Source organism: Tamandua tetradactyla, chromosome 9, assembly GCF_023851605.1.
Source record: "Tamandua tetradactyla isolate mTamTet1 chromosome 9, mTamTet1.pri, whole genome shotgun sequence".
In the NCBI taxonomy this organism is placed as follows: Eukaryota; Metazoa; Chordata; class Mammalia; order Pilosa; family Myrmecophagidae; genus Tamandua; species Tamandua tetradactyla.
Window position 1 is genome coordinate 6767359 of NC_135335.1, and position 26262 is coordinate 6793620.

General features: G+C 39.6%; 1 pseudogene; it reads left to right on the forward strand.

Annotated features, from left to right (window-relative positions):
- The first annotated feature begins 4653 nt into the window (after positions 1–4653).
- LOC143645504 (swi5-dependent recombination DNA repair protein 1 homolog pseudogene) lies at positions 4654–12699 on the forward strand (annotated as a pseudogene).
- The last annotated feature ends 13563 nt before the right edge of the window (positions 12700–26262 follow it).

Genomic DNA, 26262 nt, shown 5'->3' on the forward strand with positions numbered 1-26262 from the left:
CTAGTGCATGGAATCTTTGTGGAATCTTATATAATGCCCTAGGTGTTCTTTAGGATTGGTGGAAATGGTTTTAGTTGCAGTTTGGCAAGTTATGATAGGTGGCAATGTCCATTTTAGATGGACAATTCTTTGACATTAAGTTCATTGACAAAACTGGGCAACTTTCACCATTATCTATTTCCAGACTATTTTCTATCATCCCAAACCAAAACTCAGAGTTATTTGGCATCAACTCTCTATTTGCCCCTTCCGCCACCCGTTGTAAACACTATTCTTCTTTGTCTCTATGAGTTTGCTGATGCTAAGTTTTTCATCTAAGATAATCATACAATATTTGCCTTTTGTATCTGACTTATCTCACTCGACATGAGGTCCTCGAAGTTCCTCCATGCATAGCGTGTACCAGCACTTCACTTCTTTTTATAGCTGAATGATTACATTGTATGGATATACCACATTTTGTTTCTCCCTTCATCTACTCATGGACACTTGGGTTGCTTCCACCTCTGTCTATTATAAATAATGTTGTAATGAACATTGACGTACGCATATCTAAGTTCCTGCTTTCAATTTTGGGGAGTGTACGCATAGGAATGGAATTGCTGGGTCCTATGGTAATTCCACACTTAACTTCCTGAGGTTCTGTCAAAACGTTTTTGCACCATTTTACATCCCCACCGATGATGTAAGACAGTTCCTATTTCTCTGCATCCTCTCCAATTTGTTCTTTTCAGTTTTTGTTTTTGTTTTAATAATAGCCAGCCTCGTAGATGTGAAGTGGTACCTCATTGTAGCTTTAATTTGTACTTCTCTAATGAAACTAATGTTGAGCATCTTTTCATATACTTATTGGTCACCTGAATATCTTCTTTGGAGACGTGTCTACTCACATTATTGGTCAATTTTTTAAATGGGTTGTTTGTCTTTTTGTTGTTGAGCTGTAGAAGTTCCAAATATATTCATTCTGCATATTAAACTTTTATTAGACATGTGGTATAGTGATTAGGAGCTATGTACCCCAGAAAAACGTGTTCTTAAACTTAATCTATCCCTAGGGCTATTGTAGGCAGGACCTTTTGATGAGGTTGCTTTGTTAATGTATGGCCCAATTCAATCAGGATGGATTTTAATCCTATTTCTGGAGTCCTTTATAAGCAGAATGAAATTCAGACACAGATGGAGAAAGCCTCAGATTCCAGCCAGAAACTGGAAGTCAACAGAACCCTGAGGAGAAAAAAGAAGCAATATAATAATCAGTGATGCTATCTGGTCCTGGACTTTTTTACTGAATCAATGTCTCCTCCTGTGATAGGTCTGATGAGATTTTCTATTTCTTCATGCATCAGGTTAGGTAATTTGTACGTTTCTAGAACTTGTCCATCTTATCCCGGTTCTCTCATTTGTTGGTATACAATTGTTGATAGATAGTACTCCCTTATGATCTTTTTTTTTTTTTTGTCTTATAATCCTTTTTATTTCTGTAAGTTTGGTAGTAATGTCCCCACTTTCATTCCTCATTTTATCTGTGTCCTCTCTCTCTTTTTCTTTGTCAGTTTGGCTGAAGATTTGTCAATTTTACTGATCTTTTCTAAAAAAACTTTTGGTCTTGTTGATTCTATAGTTTTTCTATTTTCTATTGCATTTATCCCTGCTCTTTTCCTTCCTTCTACTAACTTTGGGTTTACTTTGCTCTTTTTGTCTACTTTCTTTAAGTGTGAAGTTAGGTTATTGATTTGTGATCTTTTTTAATGTACATATTTGAGCTATAAATTTCTTCCTTCGCTGCATCCCATGAGTTTTGGTACGTTGTATTTTTGTTTTCTTTCATCTCAAGGTGTTTCCTAATCTCCCTTGTGATTTCTTCTTTGGTTTATTGGTTGTTTAACAATGTGTTGCTTGATTTCTACATTTTGTAAAATTTCCAGTAATCCTTCTGTTATTGATTTCTGGCTTTATTCCATTGTAGTTCAAGAAGATACTTTGTATGATTTCAATATTTCAGATCGTATTAAGGTGTGATGTGTGGCCTAACATGTGCTCTATCCTGCACTTGAGAAAACCGTTCTACTGCTGTCGGATGGAGCATTCTGTAACTGGTCATTAGATCTAACTGGTTAATAGTATTGTCCAAGTCCTCTATTTCTGTGCTGATCTTGTGTTTATATGTTTTACCAATTTTTGAAAGTGGTGTATTGAAGTCTCCAACTATTATTGTAGATATATCTATTTCTTCCTTCAATTCTGTCAAGTTTTGCTTCATGTATTTTGAGCTCTATTGCACAAGGCATATATGTTTATAATCATTATATCTTCTTGACGGATTGAACTTCTCATAAATATATAGTATATTTCTTTGTCACTAGTAATCTTTTTTTAATTTAAAATCTGGTTTGTCTGACAGTGATTCAACTAGCTTGTCTTACAATAATATAGCCACTTCTTTATATTATTCTTTGTGTAGAATATCTTTTTCCAAGTTTTACCTCGCAACTTCTTTGTGTCTTTGTACCTAAAATGAGTCTCTTTTAGATGGCATAGAGATAGCTTATGATTTTCATTCAATCTGTTCATCTCTGACATTATTAAGAGAGTTCATCCATTGACATTTAAAGTAATAAGAAGGAAGAATTTACCTCTGCCATTTAGCTTTTTGTTCTCTGTATGTCTTGTATGCTTTTCGTCCTTCAATTATTCCATAACTGCCATTTTTATTCCCTCTCCTCTGTATGTTTTAGTTATTTTCTTAATGGTTACCTTTGTAATTATAATTACCGTCTTAAACTAATAACAACCTAGTTGGATTCGTCTCACTGGGTTTCAGTAGAATACAAACTCCCCACTCCTATGTATCTCCACTTTCATACTGTTATTGTTTCAGATTACAACTTTATACATTGCCCATTAGCACAGGTTCTAAATGTTATTTTGCATATTTTCCTGTTGAGTCATATAAGGAAGGAAAAAGCAGTGACAGCTGAAAGTACAATAATATGGGATTTTATATTAATCTATGTAATTGTCTTTACTGATCTTCTTTCTATCTTCTTGAAGATTCAAGCCACTGTCTAGTCACCTTTTATTTCAGCCTGAAGGACTTCCTTTAGGTTTCTCACAGGACAGGTCTTCTGTTTATGAACTCTTTCATCTTTTTTTTTTTTTTAATCTTTGTGTCTTCATTTCTCCTTCATTTTTAAAACTTTTTAATTGTATAATATAACATATATACAAAACAAACAAAGAAAAAAGCAATAGCTTTCAAAGCACCCTTCAACAAGTTGTTGCAGGACAGATTCCAGAGTTTGTCATGGACTACCATACCACCAGCTCAGATTTTTCCTTCTAAGTGCTCCAGAAAACAGGAGGCTAGAAGGAATAAATTTTTCTTTACCATCACAATCAACTCTTTTTTTTTTTCCTTTTTTGTAAAAAATAACGTATACACAAAAAAGCAATAAATTTCAAAGCACAGCACAACAACTAGTGGTAGAACAGGTTTCAGAGTTTGGCATGGGTTACAATTACACAATTTTAGGCCTTTACTTCTAGCTGCTCTAAGATACTGGAAACTAAAAGAAATATCAGTTTAATGATTCAGCAACCCTACTCATTAGTTAAATCCTACCTTCTCTGTATAACGCCACCACCTTTGAGCTTTCTATTCCACTCTTCAGGGGTATTTGGGCTATGGCCATTCTAACTTTTTCATATTGGAAGGAGCTGTCAATAATAATACGGGGTAGGGAGATGTAACTAGCTGATGTTCTGGAGAGGCTGGGCTAGTTTTCAGGACTTATCTGGACCAGGGACCCATCTGGAGGTTGTAGGTTTCTGGAAAGTTACCCTAGTGCATGGAACATTTGTAGAATCTTATATAATGCCCTAGGTGTTCTTTAGGATTAGCTGGAATGGTTTTGATTGGAGTTTGACAAATCATGACAGGTAGCAATGTCTAACTGAAGCTCACATAAGAGTGACCTCCACAGTAGGCTCTCCACTCTCCTTCATTTTTAGAAGATAATTTTGCCAGATATACTCTTGGTTGACAGTTTTTTTTTTCTTTAAGGACTTTAAATACGTCATCCCACTGTCTTCTAGGTTCCATGGTTTCTGAAACTAAATCTGATGAGGTTTCTGATGAGAAATTGTTGATCTTATTGGGGACCCTCTGGAGGACCAGGTCCTTACAGCCCTCTCTGGCACCAGAGAGCTACCCAGGAGCCTGGGCTGCAGTCCCCACTGCCATCTGCCTTGAGCCTGGGGCTGGGGGCTTGTGGCCACTGCTCGATAGATAAAATTCACCAATATTTACTGCAGTTTACCGGTCTTTTCCTCTAGCTTTTCCACGCTGCACAGTGTTTCAGGAGACTCTGGAGTTTCAAAACAGTCGTTTCAGACTGCTCCTGTCACTTGAGTGGTTGTTTTGGTGGAGGGACTGATTCCTGGAGCTACCTACTCTGCCATAGTCCCACATATATAACTTTGATAAAAATAAAAAGTCATTTAAATAACACAGTGGCGCCCTACCCCTCCACCCTGCCCCCCACCCCTACCCCGCACCTGTCAACCCAGCCAATCACACGATCTCTGCATCCTGCAGGGCTCCGCCCCCAGCAGGGCTCTGCCCCCTGGGTCCTGGGGGCGGAGCCCTGCAAGATGCGTTCTGTGATTGGTGGGGTTGGGGTGGAGGTGGGGTGGAGGTGGGGAGGGGGTGGGGGAGGGGAGGGGAGGGGGGAGGGGAGGGGAGGGGGGAGGGGAGGGGAGGGGGGGAGGGGAGGGGAGGGGGGAGGGGAGGGGAGGGGGGAGGGGGAGGGGAGGGGGGGAGGGGAGGGGAGGGGGGAGGGGCGGTATCCTGCTGTGCCGTTTGTGGCTGTGGTTAAACCAAAATTTCATCAAGAAGGACAGGGCTCAGCCTCAAGTTGTGTTTTTACCAAGCACGCCACTGAGATTCAGTCTCCCCTTACCAACAATTCAAGGCAACAACTCATGAGCACAACGCTTATAGAACCATTATAAGAAAGACAAGATTATCATTTAATTCCTCTAACAGCGTGGTAAGGCGTCTTAGAGAAGGAAGAAAATGATGGGAACTTTTTGGAGAAACCAGCATCTTCAACAGAAGAAAGCTGTTTGCAATTTTGAGAAAGGTTTAAAGACATACCCAGTGACTGTAAAGAAAGCACGTATTTGAAAAATACCTTCAAGAATCTCGATGCAGAGGATCCAAGATGGCGTCTTAGTAAGGTACATGCGTTTTAGTTCCTCCGACTCCAAATCAACTAATAGGTGAACAGAAACAGTACAAAACAGCTCCCGGGGCTACAGCAGGGAATGGACACACAGCGTAACCAAGTCTGGGCTGGCTAGTCTGACTGCGAAACTCAGCTGCGGTGAGTGAGATCCCCGAGCGGCGGGCGATTTCCCGAGCAGCCGCAGCTGCGGCGGTCCGAGCTAATCCCTCCCTCCTTCCGGGGCTGGCTGAGAGACTCGGAGAGACAAGCTTCCCAGCCAAGGCGGCCGGCGCCACACTTTTGCGGGCGGCTTCGAGTCTCGGCTTCGAGTTCGCGACTACAAGTCTCGGATCAGAGGGCTATCCAAAGTCTGGGCTGGCAAGTCTGATTGCGAGACTTGGCTGCGGCGAGACCCCCGAGCGGCCGCAGCTGCGGCGGTCCGAGCTAATCCCTCCCTCCTTCCGGGGCTGGCTGAGAGACTCGGAGAGACAAGCTTCCCAGCCAAGGCGGCCGGCACCACACTTTTGCAGGCGGCTTCGAGTCTCGGCTTCGAGTTCGCGACTACAAGTCTCGGATCAGAGGGCTATCCAAAGTCTGGGCTGGCTAGACTGACTGCGAGACTCGGCTGCAGTGAGACCCCCGAGAGGCGTGCGATTTCCCGAGCAGCGGCAGCCGCGGTGGTCCGAGCTACTCCCTCCCCCCTTTCTGGGCCGGCTGAGAGTATTGGAGAAGCAAGTTTCCCAAGCCGAGACAGGTGGCACCCCTCTTTTGCGGGCGGCTTCGAGTCTCTGCTTCGAGTCCGCGGATACGAGTCTCAGATAGGAGGGCTATCCAAGCCGCGGAAGCCCCCCCCCACGGGAGGCTTCCTGGTCCGGGGGGGAATCCCCCAGGCCCGCTGCGGCCCGCAACCAGCCACAGGGTCCCCTCAAGCCGCGGCAGCTGACGCCCCCACCACGCACGGCCCCTGAACCAACGGAGAGAATTGGATCCGAAAGCCCCAGGCCACGGAGATCGGTGACTGGGGGAGACCCATTCCAAACACTTGAGACAAACGTGTGCCACGTGCGACACGTACTGGGCAAGATAAGAAAAACAGATCCCAGAGATTTCACAGAAAAATCTTACAACCTTGTGGGGTCCAACACCCAGAGAAATCTGAATAAATGCCCAGATGCCAGCAGCAGAAGATAACTGTCCACGCTCAAAAGATTGAGAATATGGCCCAGTCAAAGGAACAAACCAATAGCTCAAATGAGACACAAGAGCTGAGACAACTAATCCTGAATATACGAACAGAAATGGAAAACCTCTTCAAAAATGAAATCGATAAATTGAGGGAGGACATGAAGAGGACATGGGCTGAACATAAAGAAGAAATAGAAAAACTGAAAAAACAAATCGCAGAACTTATGGAAGTGAAGGATAAAGTAGCAAACATAGAAAAAATAATGGATAGTTACAATGATAGATTTAAAGAGACAGAAGATAGAATTAGTGATTTGGAGGATGGAACATCTGAATTCCAAAAAGAAACAGAAACTATAGGGAAAAGAATGGAGAAATTTGAACAGGGTATCAGGGAACTCAAGGACAATATGAACCGCACAAATATACGTGTTGTGGGTGTCCCAGAAGGAGAAGAGAAGGGAAAAGGAGGAGAAAAACTAATGGAAGAAATTATCACTGAAAATTTCCCAACTCTTATGAAAGACCTAAAATTACAGATCCAAGAAGTGCAGCGCACCCCAAAGAGATTAGACCCAAATAGGCGTTCTCCAAGACACTTACTAGTTAGAATGTCAGAGGTCAATGAGAAAGAGAGGATCTTGAAAGCAGCAAGAGAAAAACAATCCATCACATACAAGGGAAACCCAATAAGACTATGTGTAGATTTCTCAGCAGAAACCATGGAAGCTAGAAGACAGTGGGATGATATATTTAAAATACTAAAAGAGAAAAACTGCCAACCAAGACTCCTATATCCAGCAAAATTATCCTTCAAAAATGAGGGAGAAATAAAAACATTCTCAGACAAAAAGTCACTGAAAGAATTCGTGACCAAGAGACCAGCTCTGCAAGAAATACTAAAGGGAGCACTAGAGTCAGATACAAAAAGACAGAAGAGAGAGATATGGAAAAGAGTGTAGAAAGAAGGAAAATTAGACATGATATATATAATACAAAAGGCAAAATGTTAGAGGAAAATATTATCCAAACAGTAATAACACTAAATGTCAATGGACTGAATTCCCCAATCAAAAGACATAGATTGGCAGAATGGATTAAAAAGCAGGATCCTTCTATATGCTGTCTACAGGAAACACATCTTAGACCCAAAGATAAACATAGGTTGAAAGTGAAAGGTTGGGAAAAGATATTTCATGCAAATAACAACCAGAAAAGAGCAGGAGTGGCTATACTAATATCCAACAAAGTAGACTTCAAATGTAAAGCAGTTAAAAGAGACAAAGAAGGACACTATATACTAATAAAAGGAACAATTAAACAAGAAGACATAACAATCATAAATATTTATGCACCGAACCAGAATGCCCCAAAATACGTGAGGAATACACTGCAAACACTGAAAAGGGAAATAGACTCATATACTATAATAGTTGGAGACTTCAACTCACCACTCTCATCAAGGGACAGAACATCTAGACAGAAGATCAACAAAGAAATAGAGAATCTGAATATTACTATAAATGAACTAGACTTAATAGACATTTATAGGACATTACATCCCACAACAGCAGGATACACCTTTTTCTCAAGTGCTCATGGATCATTCTCAAAAATAGACCATATGCTGGGTCACAAAGCAAGTCTTAACAAATTTAAAAAGATTGAAATCTTACACAACACTTTCTCGGACCATAAAGGAATGATGTTGGAAATCAATAATAGGCAGAGTGCCAGAAAATTCACAAATACGTGGAGGCTCAACAACACACTCCTAAACAACAAGTGGGTCAAAGAAGAAATTGCTAGAGAAATTAGCAAATACCTCGAGGCGAATGAAAATGAAAACACAACATATCAAAACTTATGGGACGCAGCAAAGGCAGTGCTAAGAGGGAAATTTATTGCTCTAAATGCCTATATCAGAAAAGAAGAAAAGGCAAAAATTCAGGAATTAACTATCCATTTAGAAGAACTGGAGAAAGAACAGCAAGCTAACCCCAAAGCAAGCAAAAGGAAAGAAATAACAAAGATTAGAGCACAAATAAATGAAATTGAAAACATGAAAACAATAGAGAAAATCAATAAGGCCAGAAGTTGGTTCTATGAGAAAATCAATAAGATTGATGGGCCCTTAGCAAGATTGACAAAAAGAAGAAGAGAGAGGATGCAAATAAATAAGATCAGAAATGGAAGAAGAGACATAACTACTGACCTCACAGAAATAAAGGAGGTAATAACAGGATACTATGAACAACTTTACGCTAATAAATACAACAATTTAGAGGAAATGGACGGGTTCCTGGAAAGACATGAACAACCAACTTTGACTCAAGAAGAGATAGATGATCTCAACAAACCAATCACAAGTAAAGAAATCGAAGCAGTCATTCAAAAGCTTCCTAAAAAGAAAAGTCCAGGACCAGACGGCTTCACATGTGAATTCTATCAAACATTCCAGAAAGAATTAGTACCAACTCTCCTCAAACTCTTCAAAAAAATCGAAGTGGAGGGAAAACTACCTAACTCATTCTATGAAGCCAACATTACCCTCATACCAAAACCAGGCAAAGATACTACAAGAAAAGAAAACTACAGGCCGATCTCTCTAATGAATATTGATGCAAAAATCCTCAATAAAATTCTAGCAAATCGTATTCAACAACACATTAAAAGAATTATTCATCATGACCAAGTAGGATTCATCCCAGGTATGCAAGGATGGTTCAACATAAGAAAATCAATTAATGTAATACACCATATCAACAAATCAAAGCAGAAAAATCACATGATCATCTCAATTGATGCAGAGAAGGCATTTGACAAGATTCAACATCCTTTCCTGTTGAAAACACTTCAAAGGATAGGAATACAAGGGAACTTCCTTAAAATGATAGAGGGAATATATGAAAAACCCACAGCTAATATCATCCTTAATGGGGAAAAATTGAAAACGTTCCCCCTAAGATCAGGAACAAGACAAGGATGTCCACTATCACCACTATTATTCAACATTATGTTGGAGGTTCTAGCCAGAGCAATTAGACAAGAAAAAGAAATACAAGGCATCAAAATTGGAAAGGAAGAAGTAAAACTATCACTGTTTGCAGACGATATGATACTATACGTCGAAAACATGGAAAAATCCACAACAAAACTACTAGAGCTAATAAATGAGTACAGCAAAGTAGCAGGTTACAAGATCAACATTCAAAAATCTGTAGCATTTCTATACACTAGCAATGAACAAGCGGAGGGGGAAATCAAGAAACGAATCCCATTTACAATTGCAACTAAAAGAATAAAATACCTAGGAATAAATTTAACTAAAGAGACAAAAGACCTATACAAAGAAAACTACAAAAAACTGTTAAAAGAAATCACAGAAGACCTAAACAGATGGAAGGGCATACCGTGTTCATGGATTGGAAGACTAAATATAGTTAAGATGTCAATCCTACCTAAATTGATTTACAGATTCAATGCAATACCAATCAAAATCCCAACAACTTATTTTTCAGAAATAGAAAAACCAATAAGCAAATTTATCTGGAAGGGCAGGGTGCCCAGAATTGCTAAAAACATCTTGAGGGAAAAAAACGAAGCTGGAGGTCTTGCGCTGCCAGATTTTAAGGCATATTATGAAGCCACAGTGGTCAAAACAGCATGGTATTGGCATAAAGATAGATATATCGACCAATGGAATCGAATAGAGTGCTCAGATATAGACCCTCTCATCTATGGTCATTTGATCTTTGATAAGGCAGTCAAGCCAACTCACCTGGGACAGAACAGTCTCTTCAATAAATGGTGCCTAGAGAACTGGATATCCATATGCAAAAGAATGAAAGAAGACCCATATCTCACACCCTATACAAAAGTTAACTCAAAATGGATCAAAGATCTAAACATTAGGTCTAAGACCATAGAACAGTTAGAGGAAAATGTAGGGAGATATCTTATGAATCTTACAATTGGAGGTGGTTTTATGGACCTTACACCTAAAGCAAGAGCACTGAAGAAGGAAATAAATAAATGAGAACTCCTCAAAATTAAACACTTTTGTGCATCAAAGAACTTCATCAAGAAAGTAGAAAGACAGCCTACACAATGGGAATCAATATTTGGAAACGACATATCAGATAAAGGCCTAGTATACAGAATTTATAATGAGATTGTTCAACTCAACAACAAAAAGATAGCCAACCCAATTACAAAATGGGAAAAAGACTTGAATAGACACCTCTCAGAGGAGGAAATACAAATGGCCAAAAGACACATGAAGAGATGCTCAATGTCCCTGGCCATTAGAGAAATGCAAATCAAAACCACAATGAGATATCATCTCACACCCACCAGAATGGCCATTAGCAACAAAACAGAAAATGACAAGTGCTGGAGAGGATGCGGAGAAAGAGGCACACTTATCCACTGTTGGTGGGAATGTCAAATGGTGCAACCACTGTGGAAAGCAGTTTGGCGGTTCCTCAAAAAGCTGAATATAGAATTGCCATACGATCCAGCAATACCATTGCTGGGAATCTACTCAAAGGAATTAAGGGCAAAAACTCAAACAGACATTTGCACACCAATGTTTATAGTAGCGTTATTTACAATTGCAAAGAGATGGAAACAGCCAAAATGTCCATCAACAGACGAGTGGCTAAACAAACTGTGGTATATACATACGATGGAATATTATGCAGCGTTAAGACAGGATAAACTTATGAAGCATGTAATAACATGGATGGACCTAGAAAACATTATGCTGAGTGAGTCTAGCCAAAAGCTAAAAGACAAATACTGTATGGTCCCAATGATGTGAATCGACACTCGAGAATAAACTTGGAATATGTCATTGGTAACAGAGTTCAGCAGGAGTTAGAAACAGGGTAAGACAATGGGTAATCGGAGCTGATGGAATACAGACGGTGCAATAGGACTAGATACAAAAACTCAAAAATGGACAGCACAATAATACCTAATTGTAAAGTAATCATGTTAAAATACTGAACGAAGCTGCATCCGAGCTATAGGTTTTTGTTTTGTTTTGTTTTGTTTGTTTTGTTCTTATTATTATTACTTTTATTTTTTTTCTCTATATTAACATTCTATATCTTTTTCTGTTATACTGCTAGTTCTTCTAAACCAATGCAAATGTACTAAGAAATGATGATCATGCATCTATGTGATGATGTTAAGAATTACTGATTGCATATGTAGAATGGTATGATGTCTAAAAAAAAAAAAAATGGTCAGCACAATACTGCCTAATTGTAATGTAATTATCTTGGAACGCTGAATGAAGCTGCATCTGATCTATAGCTTTTTTTTTTTGTTGTTGTTTTTTTTTCTCATATATTTTTGTACTTTTTATTTTTATTTGTGTTTTCTCTCTGTGTTATCACTTTATTTCTTTTTCTGTTGTAGTACTATTTCTTTCTCTAAATCGATGCATATGTACTGAGAAATGATGACCAAACACCTATGTGATGATATTAAGAATTACTGATTGCATATGTAGAATGGATTGATTTCTATTGTTGTGTTAGTTAATTTTTTAATTAATAAAAAAAATTAAAAAAAAAAAAAAGAATCTCGATGCATGTGAATCAAAATCACGTTGATGTTGGGGGTCACGCGTGGCTCCCCAAAATGATTTTCTGAGAGTGAGACCAAACAAAGATTCAATGAAGAAAAAGCAAAATTGGTGAAGCAGGTTGAGGGGGAAGAAGACCTTCAGAGGCTAAAATTAGTCATAATTTATGGATCAAAGAATGACCTGTCTCAGTTACAACTGTGAATAAAGAAGTGGGAAAACTGTAGCCAGCTGTTGCTTTATGAGTTGCAATCAGCTATGTCTGAGAAGAACAAAAAACTTAGTTGATGGATCACTATGCATTAGATGATAAATTGCTACATTTTAATAGAAATGAAGAACAATTGATAGATTTTAGTTCACAATTTTTTCCTCCAGAATATTTTTGAGAATGACAACTTAGTTAAAAGAGAATTTTGTATTTTGAAGGGAAGGTGTAAACTGTTAAGCTTGGAAGGTATTCCAATGGACACTCTGTTAATTAAATATAAACAATGTTCTAAAATGAAATGTTGGTATTTTGGATAGATTTGCCAAAGAAAGTCTGACATTTAAAGAAATGTGGGGAAAATCATGTTTAAAAAGATAATTTAGACAATTTCTGGAAAGCGATTTTTAATAATCTAGTTTATGGTGGCAAAAAATTTTTATTTTAAATGTTAAAAAGTGATCTAATCTCAGCTGATCAAGTGGTATCTAAATTAGTTTTTAATACTTAGGATTTAAGAACTTTGCTATTCGAATATGCAGATTTTTTTCCTTGTTGCCTTCATTTTTAATTGGTTTATGAAACTTACTGTGCAAACATAGGCTTTCCAATGATTATATGGATACTTTATTTAAATGTGCCTATGGTTAAGCTAACTAAGATATCTGTTTTTGGTTGTTCTAAGTGTATTGTTTGTTTTCTTAAATAAAAAATATGTAAAAAAAAAAAAAGTGGACCCATCTGGTGACTGTGTAGCTCTAAATCGGTCTAAAATATGTAGGTGTAAAGTCTGCGCCTCTTTCCTAAGTTTGTAACTCTTGTCTCTGTCCACTTAACACAGAGTTTTATCTGGATGGTCTAGCAGATAAACTTATAGTTCCCAAATTAGATTCTTCCCCATCTCTCTTCAAATTTCTTTCTTGAATTCTTCATCTCATTTAGTAAAATGAGCATCTATTTCTTATAAACTACGTATTCTCATCTCCCACACCAAGGCGTTTTCACATTCATCTCTCTTTCATGATTCGTCTGTGAAATGGTTTTAGAGTCTACTCAGTTCATGGTAATTCCTCACTTTCACAGGGTTGGGTTTCTGGCTGCTGGGATGTATAATGTCACTTATCATCCTGGCCATATATATGGAGATGTCATCCAAGCTGGCCCAGTCTCTAAGAATTCAGAATTGAGCTCAGGTAAAGAAAGCCCATTTCTTTTTTGTGGCTGTAAGTTTCATATCTATACTTGGGAGCAGTAAAGCTGGTATGCTTATAAAGGGCAGTGTGTGCACTTAGAGAGAGGATGGAGAGAGAGCTTTTGCATCGGTGGCTTCACGGTTCTAGTTTCCAGTCTTTCCTGTGAACTTTCTGGATTCTTGCTTTTAGGTTCTTTTAAGAGCTAAAACAGCTTTACTTAATTAAAAAAAAAATGTGCTCGTAAAAAAAAAAACAAACCAAAAACAAGCCCCACTAGTTGGTAAATAGTCACTACCCCAGCTCTGCCTCTGCAAATATAGCCTCCTTTCAGCCCAGTTCCTCCCAGGAGCTAATAAAACATTATGGCCCAGCAGGGCATCTACTCTTGCATCCTTGCATCCTTTTTAATTATTAGTCCCGTTTGGGTTAAACGCTGCATTCCTCACACCCTGCCCTGCCCCACCTCTATCACCCTGGTGTAGGAAATGCTGCCAAAGGCCATTTTCCTGCTGAGCCAGCCTAATTGCCTACTAATAAGGAAAGAAGACATCAAAAGATGTTTGTCCCATCATTTCCCTCACCATCCCTATCCAGCATTGATCTCTTTATGTGTGATCAGTTAGGGTACTATCCTGTGCAATTTTTTTTTCCTAAACAGAAGATTTTGTTGTGGTTCTCTTGTTTTACCTACATCACTGAATACTGAGCATGGTGTTGGGGATTAAATTTAAATTTGCTATCGAAGGGCAAAGCAGTTTTCCAACCAGTGCATTAAATAATTACCATCCACATGAATAAAAAGGTAAACTATGTCATGAGAAATAGAGAAAGCACTTCTTTTTTTTTTTTCTGTTTGCTAAACTCTATTGGGTAGAGCAAAAGATTGAGGGTTTTTTTGGGGCCGGAGGGAGGAAGTACATGGGCTGGGAATCAAACCCGGGGCTCCCACAAAGATTGAGTTCCATTATAATAACTAGGAGATGTAGACGACTATGTTTTCAAAATATAGCTCACAAATGATTTAAGACTTGGTAAAAGTAAACAACTTATTCAATTGGTAGAACAAAGAATGATCTTAAATGTTCTGCCAATTTTTTCCTGATTCTGGAAGAAATGCTTTCTGAAGAAAACTTGAGAAAATTGGGAAAATAAAATCATCCAGAATTTCACAACTCTTCTGGTAATTTTATAAAATTAGAAATGCTAGTAATTGTTAAGAATAATTAATTTTTGTCCAAGACTTTTTATGCTATAACTGAAAAGTTCTTTGATCCAAATAAGGCAAAATGAATAAAAGAGATGCTGAGTACTTTTTGAATTTAAAAAAGTATTTTAAAAACAACTCTATAGGGCGGGCCACGGTGGCTCAGCAGGTAAGAATGCTTGCCTGCCATGCCCGAGGATCCGGGTTCGATTCCCGGTGCCTGCCCATGTAAAAAAAAAAAAAAAAAACTCTATAAAAAGACATAAAAGAAAACAAGAATGTATGGGAAAGTCTCTGTATCGGTAAATGGCTGAGATAACATTGTAAAAATGTGAATTCCTCCAAAGAAGTCTATTTCCAATTATAAATCCAGCAGAGTATTGAAAGGTTACTTGAGCATTTGTTCCTAAACTTTTTTAGGAAGGCCTAGGATTTGCAAAGATAATTTTGAAAAAAGAGGGGAAAAAAATAGGGCCCATCCTTCCTGATAGCAGGGCACATTATAAAGTTACAGTAATAAAAAGTATAGGAAGTACAGAATATTAGGCTAGTAAACTAAAGAATGCAAAAAAATATCCTCAGAACCCAGCAACTTAACACAATTAGTGTATCTCTCGTTAATAGAAAGTCCAATGAAAACCCATAACTTCTTAAATAAATAAATATGAGTCAGGCTGGGGTTAAAAAAAAGCCCAATGACAATGTTCTCAGCCAGGTGGCTCTCTTGGGCAAGCCTCCCCCTAACAGTGACTCGGGGACTAGTCTCCTGCCATCTGGTGGCACAGCCGTGCTCAACCTGGAGCCTCTAAGTTGTCCGTAGAATGTGGGGGAGTAGGGAGGACATGTGGAGAAGACACACCTCCTCTCAATTGTCCAGGCCTGTATATGACACACGTCACTTCTACCCCATCTCAAAACAAGGGGGCTGGGAATTGGGGTATATCTCCGTACCCAGGATGACACACAACAGCGTGCCTCATGCACACAAGACCTTGGTATTTGTGCTGGTTTGAAGCTATTTGTGGACCCCAGAAAAGCCATGCCTTTTCATCCTCATTCAGGGTGAGGATGAGCTTTTTGATTGTTTCTGTGGAGATGTGACACGCCCAATTGTGGGTGGTAACTTTTGATGAGATGGTTTCCATGGAGATGCGTCTCCACCATTCAAGGTGGAGTTGCTTACTGAAACCTTTCAAGAGGAACCATTTTGGAAAAAGCTTTAGAGCCAGGAGAGCCACCAGAACCTACAGAGCCAACAGAATAGACAGAGACCCGGGGAAACCATTCCAGAGAAAGCTAGCTCATCTCACCATGTGCCTTTCCAGTTGAGAGAGAAACCCTGAATGTCATTGACCAGCTTGAACCAAGGTATCTTCCCCGGATGTCTTAGATTGACATTTTTTAATAGCCTTGCTTTAATTTGAACATTCTCACGGATTTAGAACTATAAACTTACAACTTAATAAATTTCTCTATTTAAAAGTTCTGTTTTTGGTATATTGCATTCCAGCAGCTTTCAAACTAGAACAGTATATGACAGCATTAGAATCGTAAGGTGGTTATAATACAGTTAATTTGTAGTATCAGTAAATCTGAATTATAGCATTAAGGAAAATTATTAGATCCTTACCTCACACCATATACAACAATAGACTCTATCTTGATCAGTGATCTCAATTTGGGGTGAATTTGTCTCCCAGGGAAATTTTGCAATGCCTGGAGATAGATATATACTATATATATATTAATCAATTATATATATAGTATATAAATTATATATATTTAATTTTTTTGGGGGGGTGCATGGTCTGGGAATCAAACCCAGTTCTCCCACATGGAAGGCAAGCATCCTACCGCTGAACCACTCGTGCATCCCTGGAGATATTTTTATTGTCACAACTTGGGCGATACTTTGGGCATCTAGAGTATAGAGACCAGGGATGCTGCTAAACATCCTACAATGCACAGCACAGCTCCTTTGACAAGGAATTTCCCACCCAAGAATGTCAATAGCGACGAGATTGAGAAACCCAGTGTTCTAGTTTCCTAGCTGCCAGAATGCCATATACCGGAAATGGAATGGCTTTTAAAAAGGGGATTTAATAAGTTGCAAGTTAACAGTTTTTAGGCTGTGGAAATATCCCCACTAAAGCAAGTTGATAGAACTGTCCAATTTAAGGCATCCAGGGAAAGATACCTTGGTTCAAGAAGGTCAATGAAGTTCAGGGTCTCTCTCAGGTGGACAGGCACATGGCGAACATGGCGTCATCTGCTAGCTTCCTCTCCAGCTCCCCAGGAGAGGTTTTCCTATTACATCTCCCAAAGTAGCTGGCTGATGGAGCCTCTGCTTCGGGGTTCTATGGTGTTCTCTGTTGTAGCCTTCTCGTGGCTCTGTCATTTTTCTCTTCTCTCTCCGAATCTCCCACTTTCTCCAAAACGTTTCCTCTTTTATAGGGTTCCAGTAAAGTAATCAGGACCCACCTACAATGGATGGAGACACATCTCCACCTAATCCGGTTTAACAACCCATGTTTGAGTAAGTCACATCTCCAGGGAGATGATCTAATTAAACTTTCCAACACACAGTACAGAATAGGGATTAGAAGAAACGGCTGCCTTTACAAAATGGGATTAGGGTTAAAAATGGCTTTTCTAAGGTACATATATCCTTTCAAACCAGCGCACCCAGCAACAGAATAAAGATCTACGTACGCAAGGGAAAAGTATAATATTGCCAGAAATAAAAGTAGGAGAGTGTCTTTTTTACCTCTGGTTGGGGAAGGACTTTTTTTTTTACATGGGCAGGCACCAGGAATCGAACCCGGGTCCTCGAGCATGGCAGGCAATCATTCTTGACTGCTGAGCCACCATGGTCCACCCGGGAAGGACTTCTTAAACAAAGTCCCAAAATGAATGAACTTGACTACATAAAAAATAAGGATTTCTATTGTATAAAGATTGCCATCATTTAGCAAATGATCAAATAGATGAAAGACGAAATATTGGCAATGTCTAATGAGAGATTTGTTACTAAAATAGTTGAGTTGGTGTTTCCACTAGTCTTTCAGAATTCCCCCCTAAACCATAAAGAGCACAAAACAAAACCGTCCATTTCTCAGGAGCATAGGAGACATCTAAAATGATTGCAATTTTGTGTTTCTCTGAACCAAAGAAGAAGCACCATTCCTGAAGGGTTCAGTCTTTGGAAATGCTAGGCTCTATCTTGTAAATCAACAAAAAAGGAAATCTAAAACGCGTTGCGTTTTTACATTAAATAAAATCTTGTGTCTGATGCTCCTTTTATCCAGTACATGGACAGATGAGTAAAGAAATAAGGACAAAAAATAAATAAATAATAGTGGAGTGATAAGGGGTTAAAAAAAAAAAAGTTGGGTAGATTGAAATACTAGTGGTCAGTGAGAGGGAAGGGTATGGGATATGATGCATGAGTTTTTTCTTTTTGTTTCTTTTCCTGGAGTGATGCAAATTTTCTGGAGGTGGTTGTGGTGATGAGTGCACAGCTGTGTGGGGATGTTGTGGGCCACTGATTGTGTTCTTTAGATGGACTGGATGTGTGCGGGAATATCTCAATGAAAATATTTAAATAAAAAAAAGAAACAGATTAAGCTATTTTATGAATTTACCTTAGCACTCATAAAGCAAAAGTGGCTGGTGAGACAAGGACTTTGGTAGCTCTACAAGACATATTTCAGCCTCTTCAAACTGAAAATAGAGAAGGTGCTGTCATTTCCATTGTCGTTGGAATATTTATAATAACCATACATCACACCGCAAAGATTGTTTTGGAACATTCTAGAAAGGAAGCGGGAACAGATATCATTCTCTCATTCTAATGCCATAAAACTAGAAATTAATAAAATCAGGGAAGAAGGCGATCCTAACATTCACATGTTAATAAATCTTTCTTAAAATGACCAGTCAAAAAAGAAGTCAAAACCAGAATTACAGGATATCTCGCAAAGTATGATAAAGAAACACCATATATTGGAACCATCGGTCAATTTGTCTCAATTACTATAGGTTTATAATTAGTCTTGATATTCGACAGGGCAAGTCCCCTACCTCATTCTTCTTCGAAATTGTTTTGCTATTCTTGGCACTTTGTCCTCCTATACACATTTTAGAATCAGCTTGCGCAGCTCTATGGAGAGCTCTGTCGGAATTTTGATTGGAATCTGCAGTGAATTTATAGCTGAAGTTGGAGAGGCATGACATCTTTATGCTATTGTCACTCACCTGGTAAGGACCCCTGAGGTGCTGGCTGGAGGCAAGGGGTTCACAGGATGGACGATGAAGGAAGGAAGCCATAAATTCTGCTGATGGGACATGGCCTTTTGCAGCAACGGAGCTCCCATTTGTACATCCTCTGTGACTCTGAGTTCTGTATATTGGGAGGAAATTGTCTCTGCGAGGCACGAAGTGGCCACTGGAGGAAGAAAATGTAACAGAAGACAAATAGCTCAACCTGTTTCTAATAACAAAAACTCAACGGCTTTTAGAGTTCCTTTTTGCTGATTTACAAGATTTCTAAAGACGGACCCCATGAGGAATGGGCAAGATGAGGTGCACGTTTCAAAAGCTTGGAATTAGCCAGAGGGGTGTGTAAGCTCTTTGTGATGCCCTTTTCCCAAACAACCAGTGAGGGCTACATTTGGAGGAAAAGAAGAAACTGGCACTTTTGTCATAAGGGACAAGGGGGGGTGGTGGTGTGGGCAGGACTCCAAGTCTTGAGGATGGCCAAGGGACCAGTGTGGAGACACTCCCCATACCCAGACCGGCTCCACTGGCATCTGAGGGTTGGGGTCTTAGGCTGCTGTCAGAGGCACCACACCGTGGGTTGGTTTAAACAACAGGAATGGATTGGCTCATGGTTTTGAGGCTAGAAAAAGTCCAAATTCAAGATACCAGCAAGGCTTGCTTTCTCCCAGAGTCTGTAACATTCTAGCGTTGGCTGCTAGCTTTCCTTGGGGTGCCTTGGCTTATATTTCTGCCTCCATCACATGGAGATGTCCCCTCCTTTCTGCTTCTGTCGCTTCCGGGTTCTCTCTATGAGGCCTTCCGTAATCTGAATTAAGAACTGCCCCAGTTCCATTCATCACACGTTAGCTACAAATAGCGTCTTCAAAGCATCCTTTTTCACAGTGGGTGCACACTCACAGAGGCAGGGATTAAGATTAAAAAAATGTATCTGTTGGGGGACATATTTCAACATACTTCATTTGGTCTCCTGCCAGGGAGGTGCCAGCATGGACAGACCAAGGGGCCCTTTCTGGCACTTGTGACCCACGCCTGGCCCAGCCCTCGCCAGTCCTCCCTGATGGAAATGCAGATGGTGGCTGGTGCTTCAGAGCCAGCATAGGCCAAGGAGGGGCCCCGACACACTGGCAGCGTGGCCAGGACACAGAGGGTCACCAAGCATGCTAGGTCACCTGAGCTGGTGAGCTGGGAGGCAAGACCCTGTGACTCACCCAGACTTGGGCCAGATTTGTCATTAATTGGGTTGCTTGCCCCAGATGCATTCACCCTGTCCTTAGCAGTGTCCCATCAGCTGCGATTGATTGGGCTTTACTTTCTCCAGTTTTAATTTATGGGGAAAAAAAAAAACTAGGAGATTTCCAGTTCAAGCTCTGAAATCCATCCTGTCCTCCCAAACACATCAAAGTCAAAGAAAAGAAAATTTAATAATGAAATCTCAACCACCCAGAAATGCAAAAGGGAATTCTATGCAGGCTTGAATTAAACCTCTCTCGGAAGGAAAGAATTGGGAAGAGACCTAGCCAGGAAGTGGGAACACAGCCAGCTGAGCACACAGGGCTTGGAGCCAGGTCCTTGATTTGAGCCCAGGGATGGAGAGCAAAGCTGAGAACCACCTGTGGCGGAGACCAGCGCCCCACCATCAGCACGAAACAGGGGGCCAGGAATGCTCGGCTGGGTCGTGGGCACGGACAACACGGAAAACAGGATGGAAGTCAGAAGGAGGGTAGTGTAAAGAGAAGCAGTAGCCTCTGTTTTGTTTTTATTGTCAGGAGGAAGATAAAGATATTAATTAGATTTTGCTGGGAAAAAGAAGTTTAGTTATGATTGTTTTGGTTTGCGAAAGCTGCTGGAATGCAATATATCAAAACTGGGTTGGCTTGTACAGTGGGGATTTATTAACGTACAATTTAAAGTTCTTAGGCCGTGAAAATGTCCAACTCAAGGCATCGGCAGGGTGATACCTGGGCTCTGAAGACAGGCTGCTGGCATCCAGGATACCTTTGTCACATGGGAAGGCACATGACTGGAGTCCGCTGGTACTTCCCTCCCAGGTTTCATTGCTTTCAGCTTCTGGTTCCAGTGGCCTCCCCTGTGAGCTTCCGTGGGTCCTCTCTTAGCTTCTCCAGGGCTTTTCTCTATCAGCGTCTCTTAATTTCATCTCTTCTTTTCTGTATGTGTTTTATCCCCTTATAAGGGACTCCAGTAAAAGGATTAAGGTGGGTCACATCTCAATCGAAATAATCTAATCCAAAGGTCCCACCTACAACAGGTCTGCACCCACAGGAATGGATAAAAGAACACGGCCTTTTCTGGGGTATATGACAGTTTCAAACTACCACAATGATTGTTAAAAATGTAAGGGTAATGATTAAAAATAGAAATTAAATGTATAAACTTCCAAACCATAGTGGGGAAGAATTAAAAAAACCCTCAGTGAATTCAATATAGACAGGAAAAAGGAGGGAAAAATAAATAAAGAGAAAGAATGGTAAATAAAAAACACAATATAATGGCGGGCAAAGGTGGCTCAGTGGCAGAATTCTCGCCTGCCATGCCGGAGACCCGAGTTCGATTCCCGGTACCTGCCAATGCAAAAAAACAAAACAAAACGATATGGTCATCTCAATAGATGCAGCAAAAGACTACTCAATGAAATTGAGCACTTCTTCATAACAGCACTGTGCTCCATGGAATGGCATTTCCTTGACATTGTCAAGGTCTCTCCAAAAGCCTCAGCAAACCTTATACTTACCGGTTGCTATGACAATTGTCACACAGATGCATTGTTTTAACATGAGGAAAAGACCAGAGTCTTCAGTGCGTTTTACCTTCATGCCTGACAAAGGAGAGGCACACATGCAAGGTACTTCTGTGCAAACAAGCCAGCCTCTAACAAATAGGCCAGTTCACACCTTATTACCTAGAACTACTAATGCACTGAGTTTGTAAAAAGAAATCCATTTGGAGGCAAAAGGTACATTCCCCAGAGTGCAACAGGTGTATGAAAGAAGGCTTTGGTTGATTGGGGGAGAGATACGGTAGAAAGAGGCAATGAGGGATGATGGACGAAAGAGTAAGATATATAGTCACTTGACAGTTAGCTCTACCTGAAAAGGCTTCAAGGTGTTATTGTTTAGAATTTCATCTCCTTTTGCACGAGCCTGTACCGTTCGTTTCTGCAAACTGGCTAGTCTTGCATTTTCACAAGCAGCTACTATAAATTAGGGAACATATCAGAAACGCGCTCACAAGAATTCCATTTCTACGAATCCAGTGAGAACGGCTGTCTTAAGGAAATCCACAGGCATATAAAATAAAAAGAAGAACAACATCTAACAAGCAAAAATTGGAGGTATTAATTTCAAGCTTTTTCACACTCCCACGGAGGTACACTAGATCAGGAAGCCTGCTCCTGTTGCCACTCTCCCCCGCTTCCTGGTCTCTTAGGTGGTGCAACAGGACAAGAAAACGGAATGAGGCATCTAAGAGTAGGAAGGAAGAGACCAGACTCCCGTTACACACGTCTTGTTTGGCTATTTGGAGTCCCTTGCAATCCCTCTCAGTTTGAGAATCAGCTTTTCCATTTCTGCAAAAAAGTCTGCTGGAATTTTGATAGGGATTGCATTGACGCTATACATCATTCACGGCGATACTGACATCCTGATGGTATTAAGTCTTCCAATCCACGAACAGGGATGGCTTTCCATGAATTTAGGTCTTCTTCAATCTCTTTCAGCATAAGTTTTTCACCTCTTTGGTTAAATGTATTCCGAGATATATATATATTTTTTAAGATGCTATTGTAAATGGCATACTGTCTCTTTTCTTTCACAATTAAAATAGTAATGTAGATTAATGTAAGTGTAAAATAGATTCACATGATCACCATCATGAGGCAAAATGGTCTAGGAAGTCACATGCTATTGTGTACATAATATTTGCCACAACGGTGTTTGTAAGTTTGACTTTTTACAGACCAGGTACTTTTTTGGGGGGCATGGGGGGGCGTGGCATGGTCTGGGAATCGAACCCGGGTCTCCCACATGGAAGGGGAGCCTTCTCTACCACTGAACCCCCTGTGCACCCCAGACCAGGTTACATCTTTTTTTTTTTTAGTAACAAGTTTCAGACTATTTATTAATACACGTTTGTGGGTGTGGGTGAAGAGAAAAAGAAGGAAAGAAAAATTTCAAAAGATAAGGATGTGTGCAAGAGGTCAGTAACATAACTGCTTATCTTTAGCAGGTGGGATTTGGGCTGCGTCATATATTCATTATACTTTTATGTATTACACATTTTAACAAAAGAGCATACGTCAGTTTTTAAAATAACAGCAAAGCTGTCACTTTTTAAATTAGTCTGGTGGAAAAACCCTTATAGCCAAAGAGCCACATTAAAATCTCCATAATTTTTTCTATTCTAAAATGTTCACTTTGCACCTAGCTCCAAATTGAAGGCGTACGAGTAAACTGCGATATTGGTGATTTAAATTCCCTTCCGAGGCTGCGTCGCTTTTGCTGGTTGGAGGAGACGAGGTGGCCTGGATAATTGTGATGAGTTCTGATGCCTCCATTCTGCATTGCGGCCTCTCAGAATGGAGACCCCAGAGCCTGGCTTCCTAGAGAGTGCTCCTCCACCGTGTGCTCCTTCCAGGCTGACTTAACCAAGACAGGGGTTGTCCTGGGCTGATCCCCTGGGTAAAGAAATCCAAATTGTAGGTATATCGGGGTGGGGTGGGTAGGGTGAGGCCAGGTACTTTTATTTTATTTTGTTTTATTTATTTATTTATTTTGGAATTTTGCTGATAATTTTTTATTTCAATATTGACATTCCTTTATTCTTCCTCATGCAAAAACATTTTTAAATTTTGTACATTGCACATTTCACTATTGTTTTACACTCTAGGCATTAGGTGCTTTTATTTTAAAAAACGTTTTATTGAGAAATTTTCACATGCATACATCCCATACATGGTGTACAATCAATGGCTCACAGTATCATCACATACCTGTGTATTCATCACCATGATCATTTTTAGAATGTTTGCATCACTCCAGAAAAAGAAAGAAGAAAAAACTCATATATCCCATACTCCTTACCTCTCCCTCTCATTGACCACTAGTATTTCTATCTATCCAATTTATTTTAACCTTTGTCCCCTTTATTATTTATTTACTCTTTATCCATATTTTTTTATTCATCTGTCCTTGCCCTGGATATAAGGAGCATCAGACACAAGATTCTCACAATCCCACAGTCACATTGTAAACATTATATCTTTAAATTTCCTTTTTTTTTTTTTTTTTCTCACATGGGGAGGAACCAGGAATCGAACCCAGGCCTCCGGCATGGCAGGCAAGAACTCTGCCTGGTGAGCCACCATAGCCCGTCCAACGTTATATCTTTAGACAATCACCTTCAAGAATCAAGGCTACTAGAACATAGTTCAACAGTTTCAGGTACTTCCCTCCAGCCACTCCAATACACCATAAACTAGAAAGGGATATCTATATAATGCATAAGAATAACCTCCAGGATAACCTCTCGACTCTGAAATTTCTCAGCCACTGATACTTTATTTTGTGTCATTTCTCTCTTCCCACTTTGGTCAAGAAGGTTTTGTCAATCCCTTGCTGCTGGGTTCCGGCTCATCCCAGGAGTTCTGTCCCACATTGCCAGGGAGATTTACACCCCTGGGAGTCATGTCCCACATAGAGAGGGGGAGGGCAGTGAGTTAACTAACCGTGTCAGCTTAGAGAGAGAGGCCACATCTGAGCAACAAAAGAGGTTCTCTAGGGGTGACTCTTAGGCCAAATTTTAAGTAGCCCTAGCCTTAAATTTTCAAGTTTAAATTTGAAACTTAAAAACATCCTTTGCAGGAATGTTTCAAAGGGGTGAACCCCAAGATCTAGGACTCAGCCTATGGATTTATCACCACTGCTTGTAAGAGTATCAGAAATTCTCCAAATGGGGAAGTTGAATATCTCCTCTTTTCTCCCCATTCCCCCAAGGGGACTTTGCAAATACTTCTTTATTCACTGCCCAAATCACTCTAGGATGTACTGGGGCATCACACTAACCTAACAAACCAACAAAATCTCACTCCCTATTCAAGGTTCCATGTACTTATGGTGTAAACTAAACTGACCATAAAAGTTAAATTAGGAAATGCACTATCCAAAATATAAATTTTGCGGCCTTATTTTTATTTTTTTATTATTATTTTTTTTTATTAATCAAAAAAAGAAAAGAAATTAGCACAACATTTAGAAATCATTCCATTCTACACATGCACTCAGTAATTCTTAGTATCATCACATAGATGTATGATCATCATTTCTTAGTACATTTGCATCGATTTAGGAAAAGAACTAGCAAAACAGCAGAAAAAGATATAGAATATTAATATAGAGAAGAGAATTAAAATAATAATACTAACAAAAATATATATATATATAAAAAGGAAAAAGAAAAAAACAAAAACAAAAGATACAAACAAACAAAAAAACAAACAAAAAAACTATATTTCAGGTGCAGCTTCATTCAGTGTTCCAACATAGTTACATTACACTTAGGTATTATTGTGCTGTCCATTTTTGAGTTTTTGTATCTAGTCCTGTTGCACAGTCTGTATCCCTTCAGCTCCAATTACCCATTATCTTACCCTGTTTCTAACTCCTGCTGGTCTCTGTTACCAATGATATATTCCAAGCTGATTCTCGAATGTCGGTTCACATCAGTGGGACCATACAGTATTTGTCCTTTAGTTTTTGGCTAGACTCACTCAGCATAATGTTCTCTAGGTCCATCCATGTTATTACATGCTTAATAAGTTTAGTCTGTCTTAAAGCTGCATAATATTCCATCATAGGTATATGCCACAGTTTGTTTAGCCACTCGTCTGTTGATGGACATTTTGGCTGTTTCCATCTCTTTGCAATTGTAAATAACGCTGCTATAAACACTAGTGTGCAAATGTCCGTCTGTGTCTTTGCCCTTGAGTCCTTTGAGTAGATACCTAGCAGTGGTATTGCTGGGTCGTAATCCATTCTGTCAGTCTATGTCTTTTGATTGGGAAATTCAGTCCATTAACTTTTAGTGTTATTACTGTTTGGATATTATTTTCCTCTACCATTTTGGCTTTTGTATTATATATATCATATCTGATTTTCCTTCTTTCTACACTCTTCTCCACACCTCTCTCTTCTGTCTTTTCGTATCTGACTCTAGTGCTCCCTTTAGTATTTCTTGCAGAGCTGGTCTCTTGGTCACAAATTCTCTCAGTGACTTTTTGTCTATAAATGTTTTAATTTCTCCTTCATTTTTGAAGGACAATTTTGCTGGATATAGAAGTCTTGGTTGGCAGT